Below are 10390 nucleotides of genomic sequence, written 5' to 3' on the forward strand. Positions count from 1 at the left end.
TGGAGATCCGTGATAGGAGCGGAGCACAAAATTTAGTTGTTGATCATTTGAGTCGGATCGAACGTGTGTCTGATGAGGACTCACCCATTCGGGATGATTTCCCGGATGATCATTTGTATATATTGTATAGTATTTCTGATTCTTTTTCTACTCCCTGGTTTGCTAACATTGTAAATTATTTAGTTGCTTCTGTTTTTCCTCCCTTAGCATCTAAGGCTCAAAAAGATAAAATTAAAAGTGATGCTAAGCATTTTATTTGGGATGACCCCTACTTGTGGAAATTGTGCAGGGATCAAGTCATTAGACGATGCATTCCAGATCATGAGACTAACTCAATCCTGTAGTTCTGTCATTCTTCTGCACTGGGAGGTCTTCTGGGTGTTCAAAGGACAACTCGCAAAGTGCTTGACTGTGGCTTTTATTGGCCCACCATCTTTAAAGATGCGTGGAAGACTTGTAGCACTTGTGAGCAGTGTCAGAGAGCAGGAAGTGCACTTACATGGCGACAACAAATGCCTCAGCAACTCATGCTATTCTGTGAGGTGTTTGATGTCTGGGGCATAGATTTCATGGGCCCTTTTCCTTTCTCTTTTGGTTATGTTTATATTCTCCTTGCAGTTGATTATGTTTCAAAATGGGTAGAAGCTAAGCCTACTAGAACTAATGATGCTAAGGTTGTTGTAGATTTTGTTAGATCTAATCTGTTTTGCAGGTTTGGAGTACCTAAAGCAATCGTTAGTGATCAAGGAACCCATTTTTGCAACAAATCAATGCATGCCTTGCTTAAAAAGTATGGGATTGTGCACAGGGTATCCACACCATACCACCCCAAAACCAATGGACAGGCAAAAATTTCTAACAGGGAGATCAAGAGAATTTTAGAGAAGATTGTGCAGCCAAGCAGGAAAGATTGGAGTACCAAGCTTGATGATGCTCTTTGGGCACATAGGACTGCCTACAAAGCACCCATAGGAATGTCTCCTTACCGGGTTGTTTTTAGAAAGGCATGTCATCTTCCAGTGGAGATTGAGCATAAAGCATACTAGGCAGTGAAGACCTGTAACTTCTCTATGGATCAAGCTGGTGAGGAAAGAAAGTTGCAATTGAGTGAGTTAGATGAGATCCGCCTAGAAGTGTATGAGAATGCCAAGTTCTACAAAGAAAAGACCAAGAAGTTCCATGATAGCATGATAATTAAGAAGGACTTCATGGTTGGGCAAAAAGTGTTATTGTATAATTCCAGGCTTGGACTCATGAGTGGTAAGTTGAGGTCTAAGTGGATTGGTCCTTTTGTTGTTACTAATGTTTTTCCTTATGGTAGAGTTGAGATCAAAAGCGACTCCACAAACAAGAGCTTCAAGGTCAATGGACACCAACTTAAGTCATTCCTCACAAACCCTTCTTTAGTGGACGCAGTGGTGGAACAGACTTCCTTAATCCACCCTACTTTTCCTCCACCATGACTTGGGGAGTTCTTCTTTTCCTATCTCCTTCTTTTCATTTATTACACTTGTCCGATTCTATTTGATGGTTTAATTGCTTTTAATCTTTTAATTGTGCTATATTGAGGACAATGTGTTGTTTAAGTATGGGGGGAGTGTTCTTTGGTTTTGCTAGTTTTGTTGGATTTGTTAATTTTGTTAGTTTTGTTGGGTTTCTAGTTTAATATTTTAGGTCAATTTTGTTTGTATGTTCAACTTTGCTTTTTTTTTTCTTTGAATTATAGGTTATGTTCAAGTAATGGGTAATTGTTTTGAAAATAAAAGTCTCTTGACATTTTGTGATTCGAAATCCTTGTTTTTCCTCTACATGTCATGATAGTTTTGAAAGCTCAATTTTAAAGTGATAAGTTTACCTTTGTGAGAAATTGAGCCATCATCATAATCATTTGGTGTGTTTTGCCCCATTGATTGCTTGCACAATAGCCTTGGCTTGATTCTTGTTGATGCTTCTAGTTCACATGCATATTTGGAAATGATTTAGGCAATTTTGTTCTTATAAGCCTCTAGCCAAATGGACTTACCTTGAATTAATTCCTTTGATAGCCCTTTGAGCCTATGTTTCCCTTTCTTTATTTTGAAGCTCATTACAAACCTTAAGTGAAAAACCATGATCTCACCTTAACCTTAAGGAATTTTGGAGCTTTGGAATTGTTTTGGGAATAAGTGTGGGGGGTTTTGTTTCATTGGATAACATGTTTTGTTGGCTATGCTTCATGATGTATTTTGGGCGATACTTGATGTACATTGTATATTGGTTAAATGTTGGACATGCTGAATGATATGCTATTTCTCAAATGCTACGCTTCAAAAAAAAATCAAGTTGAATCAATTAGAAAAAGAAAAAGAAAAGCAATAAAGTTGAGTTGGCCCCATTACAACCTTAAAAGACCTTTTGATCCTCATGTGCTTGTGTTTATGGGTTGATTGTCAATTTTAGAATCTTGCCAAGTTTATGTGGTGTTGGTTTTCATGGGTGCTTTGAGGGTAAATAGTAGCCTAGACACTTGAGAGATAAAGTGTATATTTTGTGAGGCTTTATCACTTAAGCTGATTAACTATTTTGTCATGATTGGGTTGCTTGGATGATTTTCATGAATGTCTTGACTCTTTGGATCTCTTCATGTTAGATGTTACCCATTCCTTTCATTCCTTGATGTTCATTGAGAAATATGTAAATGTTTTTGTTTGTCTCTCTTTGATATCCTTGGATTTTGTTCTTTGTTTCATTTTGCCCAGGAGTGCAAAAGGCTAAGTATGGGGCATTTTGATGTGCCATTATTTTCTCTTATTTCTTAACCCTTTTTGTCACCAATTTAATTACTAATTTACTCTAATTGTTAAATTTATTATTCAGTTTTATCAATTGGGCCCACTTGACTAATTTGGTGTTTTTAATTCAATTTCAGGATAATTATAAGCTATTGGGCTGAGCCAGATTGGACTTGAAGAGAGCAGACAATTTTATTAGATTTTGTCTAATTTCATTTTTTATTGCATTCAGTTATTTTTATTTCGTTTTAGGCCAAAATAATGTAATAAGGCCCAGTGACTTTGAGTGACCCTTATAAATAGTAGCCTTGGGATTCTTGTAAAGATTATTCTATTATTTAGGAGTTTTAGGGTTTTACGTTTTGAGCTTTGTATTACTGTTCATGTGAATGCATTTTTCCATTTTCTGCTTCTAATTACAATTTCGTTTTTGTTCCTTCTTCTGCCTTTAGTTTCATTTTCGTTTCCTGCCTTTAGCTTCATTTTCGTTTTCTGCCTTTAGCTTCATTTATGTTTTCTGCTTTTGTTGAACTTATGGAAGGCTAAATTTCTAGTGTTGTTTCCCTCTGAGGATAAAGCATAATTCTCTTTGAGGTTCTGTTTTTATTGTTGCTCTCCTATCGGTTTTCCCTTCACCAATTAACGCACATGTGTTCTGTTAATTTGTGCACGCTTCGTGTTCAATTAATTGCCACTGTGGTTAAATTATGTTCGTGCTTAATGAACAAGGGGTTAATTGGTGTATGTGTTGCTTAATCACATATTGACAACCTTAAATTGATTTTCGCTTAGTAAATTAAATTAGGGTTGGATTAATGGGTTAACTGCCAGGGGTGAAATCCTCATAACCTAGGATAAGCTAATGGCTTTTGAATCAGAGGAAAAAACACATTTTTAATACTATTAATTTTGTATTCCAATCTGCTTGTTCTTAAATTCACAAACAAACCCCCCCCCCCCCCCCCCCAATTGTTACTGTTATAACGAAGCATATTATGAACATTTGGTCAGTCATTGTTCGTTGGGAAACGACCTAGGATCACTTCCTAGTTACTGCATTTTAATGTTTATTTGATTTGGGTACGGCCTCGATCAATTTTGATCAAGAATGTGAAAAATACCAAAAAAAAAGGGGGGCAAAAGGGTATTTTCTTTTGTTTTCCTAGACCCTAGCTCACCTGGGTGAGCTGCAACTTCCCCAAAGTGACCCTTTGCTTATAAATAGGCATCCTAGGGGTGTTTGAAGGGGTCTCAATGTTCAGAAGTGGAGAGAATTTGACGTAGCTCCATGTGGAGCTTGTAGGCCTTGAATCTTCTTCATCAATGGAGTCCTTTTCTTTTTGAAGATCAATGGCAGCGGAATGGAAATGGAAGAAAGATGATTGGAGATGCCACTTCAAGGAGAAGATGAGTCAAGAAGAAGCTCACCACCATAGGAAGCCATGGATAAGAGCTTGAAGGTAGGAGAAGATGAGTGGAGGGAAAGGGAGAGAAGGAGCATGAAATTTTGTTCCTCAAATAAGGTCTGAACTTTGAAGTGTAATTCTCAAATGATCAAAGTTGAAAAAATGCACACACATGGCCTCTATTTATAGCCTAAGTGTCACACAAAATTGGAGGGAAATTTGAATTTCTATTCAAATTTCACTTGAATTGGAAATTGAATTTGTGGAGCCAAATTTTGGAGCCAAAATTTCACTAATTATGATTAGTGAATTTTAGCTATGGTTCAGCCCAGTAATCCAAGATCAAGTCCAAGATTCTCCACTAAGTGTGTTTAGCTGTCATGAGGCATGTAAAGCATGAAGGACATGCACAAAGTGTGACTATATGATGTGGCAATGGGGTGTAGCAAGCAAATGCTCACCTCCCCCTCTAAAATCTAATTGGATTGGGCTTCTCCAAATTCAATTAAATTTATTTCTCAACACACACATCAAATATTCACTTAATACATGTGAAATTACAAAACTACCCCTAATACAAAAACTAGTCTAAGTGCCCTAAAATACAAGGGCTGAAATATCCTACATTTCTAGAGTTCCCTACCTACATTATGGAGCATAAATACAAGGCCCAAAAATAATGAAACCTTAATATAATATGTACAAAGATAAGTGGGCTCATACTTAGCCCATGGGCTTGAAATCTACCTTAAGGCTCATGAGAACCCCAGGGCCTTTTCTTACATCTTTGGCCCAATCTTCTTGGATTCTTCTATCCAATGCCCTTGGGGGTAGGATTGCATCATTCCCTCCCCCTTGAAAAGGATTTGACCTCAAATCCAAAGGTTCTTGAAACTCTGAGCTTCTTCCCTCAACACCTGTAAAAAGAATAAAAACATACATATTAGTGTTGTTTCATATGTTGGAGTAAGGTAAGGTCTGAAAACCCACTTCCTGGGCATCTTCCCATAAGGGAACATGGTTTCTCACCTACTCATTGAATGGTGCTACAAGTATAAAAAAATATGGGACAAACCTTTTGTAAAAGTTTGTTAAGTCATGGAAGCCCCAAATTTTCCTTATGCTTGGTGGAGTAGGCCACTCAAGAATGACCTTTATTCTCTTAGGGTTCGTGGGAACCCCTTGATCATTATTAAAAAAATTAAGGAAAGTAATGCAATAAAATATACCTTTTTCTGTATTTTCATGTTGATTATTCCTACCAAAAAGTACGAAAAACCTAAGGTGTCCCATACGAGCACCTAAGTTTGTATTGAAACTAAAAATAAGAACAAACCTACCTAATGAGTCCCTATGTATGTGAATCATGAAGATGTTGGATGCATGGGTGATTTTACAAAAGAGGGTTGCACCACTCAACACATTCATCATACCACCTATCATAGGGATTCGGTGCCTCATAATACCTATTTTGGGCACCAACAAAGCACAAGGAGTTAAGCTCTTACGAACCAAACCCTCATCCAATAACTCCTTTACTTGGGGAATAACCTCAAGCTCAAGAGGTATGGCAGTGGTAAGGGATGTTTCCTGGGATAGTAAAAGGTAGAAAGATTGTTTAAGAAGGAGTGCTCTTTTGATATCACCCTTTGTTGCAAAATAATTTTCCTTCTTAACAATCTTCTTGGAGGAATATTATTCCTTTTTTTCCTTCCCCTTGGCCTTTGAAGACAGGGCCTTACTATCCTTTTTCTTTAGTTTTTCTAGTTTTTTCTTCCTCATCCCTCTTATCTTTCATAGTTAGTTGATCTCAGGCCACTTGAGACGGTGTTTGAGGATGCAACACAAATTTAGTGCCAAGATGGGTGAGGGTAATCTCATTAGTTAGGCCATTGTAAATGATCTTCCTATCAAATTGTCATGGCCTACCTAAGAGAAGGTGTCCTGCCACCATAGGAACTACATCACAAATCACTTCATCCTTATATGTTCCAATGGAGAACGCCACTTTCACTTGTTGATTGACTATCATCTCCACTTGCTCATTGAGCCATCGAAGTTTGTAAGGCTTTGGATGGGGAGTGATAGCAAGGCTCAACTTAGAGACTAATCTCGTGCTGCAACAATTGCAACATGAACCACTATCTATAATGAGAGAGCATGTGTTATAAAAAAGTTTACACCTTGTGTGAAAAATATTCTCTTTTTGAGATTGGGTCAAGTCACAAGATTGGCCTCCTAGAAGCTTTCTGACCATTAAAAGATCCCCTTCTTCTTGGGGGTAGATTTCTTCACTAGATACTTTCCTTTTGCTTCTTCACTTTTACTAGATGAAGGTGAAGTAGTAACCTCATCTTGGCTACTATAAATTTCTTGGCCTCTCATAATCATGGTTTTCTTGGTGGGGCATTGAGAAGCAATGTGTCCTCTTCCAAGACACTTACAACACTTTACAGAGCTAGTCTTCTCTTGCATACAAGCCTTAGGGGGTTCCTTTTCTATTGCCTTCCTCTTATCATCTTTAGGCTTAGAAGGTGCAGCCCCTAAGATGCCATCCTAAAAGAATATGCCCTGCCTCCATGGGAACTATATCACAATTAACTTCATCCTTATATGTCCCAATGAAGAAAGGTACCATCACTTGTTGGTTAACTATCATTTCCCCTTACTCATTGAGCCATTGAAGTTTATAAGGTTTTGGGTGGGGAATGATAATGGGGTTCAACTTAGAAACTAATCTTGTGCTACAACAATTGCAACAAGATCCACTATCCACAATGAGAGAACAAGTTTTATCTAAGATTTTTCATCTAGTATGAAAGATGTTCTCTCTTTGTGATTGAGATAGATTACAAGATTGACCTCCAAGGAGCCTTCTAACCATTAGGAGGTCACCTTCTTCATAGGGGTAGACTTCCTCACTAGACTCTTCACCCTTTACTTCATCTTGACTTCCACTAAAGGAAAGGGAAGAAGTAGTCTCCTCTTGACTACTATAAATGTCTTGACCCCTCGTAATCATGGTTTTCTTTGTAGGGCATTGAGAGGCAATGTGACCTCTCCCAAGACATTTGAAGCATTTAATGTTGCTAGTACTTTCTTGGGATCTAGTCTTAGGGGTGGATTTCTCTATGGTCTTACCCTTATCTTCCTTGGGTTTTGAAGGTGCAGCTCCCAAAATTCTTGGGCTTGGTCCTTCCTTGGATAAGAGTGAAAGCCATAAGATTTTGAAGAATGCTTTCTTTTAAGTTGTTACTCCACTCTTATACAAATTTGGACTAGCTCATCTAGGTCCCTATATGGAAGGAGTTCAACCTTGTCCCTCACTATATTAAGCCCACTAAGGAACCTAGCTATGCTTGTTCTTTCCTCCTCCCTAAGTCTGGCTCTTAAAAGGAGTAGTTCCATTTGTTATATATATTCTTCAACACTCATACTCTCTTGTCTAAGCCTTTGGAGCCTGTCCATAAGCTCTTTTTCATAGTAGGAGGGAATGCACCTCTTCTTAAGGCCAATAAAAACTCAATTACATGTTGATTTTTATCTTGGTTTCACTTATTAACTTTCAAACTCATTAAAAGATGATTTGTGATGTAAATGATCGGTCAAAACTCACTTTACAAGAAGAAAAGAGATTACAGATGGTAGAAGAATGAGATGAAGATGTACAAAGAAACAAAGAGGACCCCTAAGGGTGCATAGATTGTATTCCAATGCTTAAAATAAATACTAACTGGACGACGAACGAAGAACACCGAACGAAGAACGATGTAGAAGTTGATTACGATCGCAATTCGGTAGTGCCTCGGCCTCGTTTTTCTCTTCTTTCTTCTTTTTCTCTTCTAATTTCACTAAATCCTTTCAATGTTTGAAAATTAAACCCTTCCTTCAGCCATCCTCATGCCTATTTATAGGAAATAAGGGGACTTGGTTGATTTGCAGCTTGCCCAGGCGAGCTATTGCACCAACCTGAAGTAACCTTGCTTGCCCAAGCGAGTTGGTTACTTCACCCCTAAGCTATTTAGGGGCCCAAGCAAGCCAGAGGCTAGCCTGGGCGAGTCAGGGGTCAGAAAAAGCTTTAAAATGACCCTTTTGCCCTCCTATTTGGGTATTTTCCGCATTCTTTACAGAATGTCGAATAATCTGTCGTCTTGCGCAGCAACTAGCGTCGAATAGCTCAATTTGGCTAGTGAGAATCAAAACATTAGCGAATGATAGTCCCCCGATGAAATTCGAGTCTGATAGCTAGTAATGTGGTCAAAGGTAAGAAGGCTATAAAAGAAAAGATCAAAGAGGCCCAAAGAGTGTTTAAGGGTTATATTAAGTAAGAACCTCAAGAGCGTTGCTTGTACTTTTATTCATTTCAACTTTTGGGTTGGGCTCTACTCCTTTTGTCTTATACATTAGTCCTTATTGCACTTTTATGCCTTCCTTGTAAAATTTGGGATCTTTTGTCTCTCTTTTTTTTCACTCGCCTTTGGCGGATTTTATTTTCTTTTTCTTTTCGTTGTTGCCCAACTTCATACATGTGTAGTTTGAATTGTTCTTCCTACCGGTTTAGCGGTGGTTCCTACTTGGGGTTTCTATTTTTTTTGTGTTGTTTTTAGAAAATAAATATGCTTTAGCTCAGAGGGGGTAGCAAGGGATAAATTAGTGTTTGGGATGTTGAAACACAGCCATGTGTCATTTCAAATCTTTCAAGACCAATCCCCTTATAAACATGTTCCTGATTGTTTTTTCCTTTTTTATTTTTTATTAACCCTAACTTTTGCCTAGGTCGCCCTTTCGGGTTTTCGACCTATCGGGTGAGAACATTTGATATGCCCCTAGGTTCGCTTGAGGTTCATGCTTGGTGCCTCTCATTGCCCCAGTATAGGGCTTTGAGGTATCTATTGTTGTCTTTTGTCATGACCTTGTAGCAAGGAAAAATGAAAGAAACTATGCAGGTTCTCGAAAATGAATTTTCAAAGACGAGAAATATTTAAAGGATTTTCAGTTGATAGATTAAGTCAAATGACTCTTGTTCTTGACAACTCACTTTTATCTCAAAAAGACAACTTTTAAGAATGATAATATGAGGTCACATGAATGTCTGTACTTTTTGATTTGAAACACAGTCAATCAAACATTTTTTTCTTTCTTTTTTTTGGTTTTTTTTGTTTTTTTTTCTTTGCAAAGGAAAATGCAAGGATCATGCATGAGTGAACATAACATGCAAATGATGAAAATGGAATGTATGCAATTGGAAGAATAAAAGCATGCTAAATGAAGATGTATGATAATGCAAGGACTTATGCAAATGCAATGCATGAATATGATAAATGATAAATGCAGGAATGATATGTCCATTATGATGCCATGAAGAGATGCATGATGCGATCAAGGAATAGGCCAGAGTGAATTTTCTATGTGCCCCCTAATTTAGGAACCTAATGGAAATGATCCAAAAGTTCACTTCTAGTGATAACTCCGAAGGGTACTTTCATGTAACTTTACTAGCTTCTAGAGATATCATCCTCTTAGGTAATACATTGTGGTTGTTGTACCCTAATTTCGTCCAGGGACAATTGTTCGTCAACATACAGACTTTGGCTAACTGATTTAAGATGTTTAACACTCGTCGACGTGTAATCCGTAAAGTTTCACGATGTTTTGAAAAGAAATCAGCCAAAAACACAAAATAGGGGCTGCACTCATCAAACTGGGGGGTGTAACTAGCATTGGGCCCATCTGGGACCATCTAGGAAATTCTGGAGGGGGGCTGCACTCATCAAACTGGGGTGTAACTAGCATTGGGTCCACCTAGAACATTTTGGAGGGGTGCACTCATCAAACTAGGGGGTATAACTAGCATTGGGCCCATCTGGGACCATCTAGGACATTTTGAGGGGGTGCACTCATCAAACTGGGGTGTGTAACTAGCATTAGGCCCATCTGGGACCATCTAGGACACTCTGGAGGGGGGCTGCACTCATCAAACTAGGGGGTGTAACTAGCATTGGGCCCATCTAGAACATTCTGGGGGGGTGAACTGATTAATTTGGGTAGCAAGCTTCTCCCCTATTTTTGCTATAAATAGGGGAGGGGAGTTGAGTAGAAAAGGTTCAACGCCCTTGGTATCCAGAATTCACTTAAAATTAGTGAAAGAAAGAAGAAAGAAGGAGAAAATCAAGGTTGATGCGCTTCCGTAACATTTCCGTGATCAATTCTGTG

This window comes from Glycine max, chromosome 20, assembly GCF_000004515.6.
Source record: "Glycine max cultivar Williams 82 chromosome 20, Glycine_max_v4.0, whole genome shotgun sequence".
NCBI classification, from domain to species: Eukaryota; Viridiplantae; Streptophyta; class Magnoliopsida; order Fabales; family Fabaceae; genus Glycine; species Glycine max.